General features: G+C 50.4%; 1 long non-coding RNA gene across 1 annotated transcript; it reads right to left on the bottom strand.

The window, feature by feature from the left end:
• Positions 1-16: 16 nt before the first annotated feature.
• LOC112080343 (uncharacterized) lies at positions 17-974 on the bottom strand. The gene is made up of 3 exons (XR_002896171.1): positions 916-974; positions 465-532; positions 17-120 (listed from the first exon to the last, which is right to left on the bottom strand). It is a non-coding gene; the product is annotated as an uncharacterized lncRNA (long non-coding RNA).

The following is a 974-nucleotide window of genomic DNA, read 5'->3' as shown; positions in this document are numbered from 1 at the left end:
TGTGTGTGTACCTTGATCTCCTCCACAGAAGCCATGTTGTTGGACAGCATGCGTTCCTTCAGCATGGTGATGGGGTCACTCTTACTGCGCACTTCCTGGATCTCCTCACGTGAACGGTAGCTACAGGAAGTTACATCACACAYAGGAAGAGGACTTAGACATGATTAGCAAGGTTCTGCACCAGCCCTTGGTTGATGAGAGAGAAACAGAGAGAGAGACAGAGAGAGAGACAGACCTGGAAAGGAAACAGTGCTCTTCCCAAACTAACACTGCACTACACTAAGAGGGGAAAGGGGGGGTAAACTAGGGAGTGGCAACACAAGGAGGTGGGCAGGGCTAAAAACAGAATAGAGAGGGAGGGAGAGAGATGGGAGATGTGGTGAGGAGTGAGGGGGCGGGGAGAGACAGGGTGCTCAGTTGCCGAACACATGGTCAGGGGTCAAAGGTCAGAGATCATGTCTCACCTAACGCCGGGGTCGCTCATGCTGTGTCCATGGTAACGGTAGGTCTCCAGCTCCATCACAATAGGACCCTGCCAAGGAGGTTTCAAAAGAAAGACACTCAACAAGCTAGCCAACCCCACCATGATACTGCAGAATAGCCTGATCAGGGATTTCTACTGTAGCAGAGGATCTTCCTATATCTATGCTGTTTGGCCTGCAGCACACCAGGAGTGCAGGGCCAGTTACAACTGTACTAGAGTCACAGACTGTCTCTATTCTGCTGGTCACTGAGCCTCCCTCTGTCAGGGAAGAGACACTGGTGGGATACAAGAACAGGATCAGCCCTCTGACATTAGATTGTCTGAGACAAAGTGATTCTTAACACTCTAAGCTCTTAAACCAGCTATCACTTTTTCATCTCTGCACCAATCAGAACTCCTCTTCTCCAGCTCTATAACCAATCATAGTTCACCTTCCCGGCTCTGCAGTAGTCTGCAGCAAACTTGATGGCCTCCCTCACACACAGCACGT

Source organism: Salvelinus sp. IW2-2015, unplaced genomic scaffold (assembly GCF_002910315.2).
Source record: "Salvelinus sp. IW2-2015 unplaced genomic scaffold, ASM291031v2 Un_scaffold16193, whole genome shotgun sequence".
Classification (NCBI taxonomy): Eukaryota; Metazoa; Chordata; class Actinopteri; order Salmoniformes; family Salmonidae; genus Salvelinus; species Salvelinus sp. IW2-2015.
The sequence above is the reverse complement of the archived record's forward strand: the minus strand, read 5'-3'. Positions and strand labels throughout refer to the sequence as shown.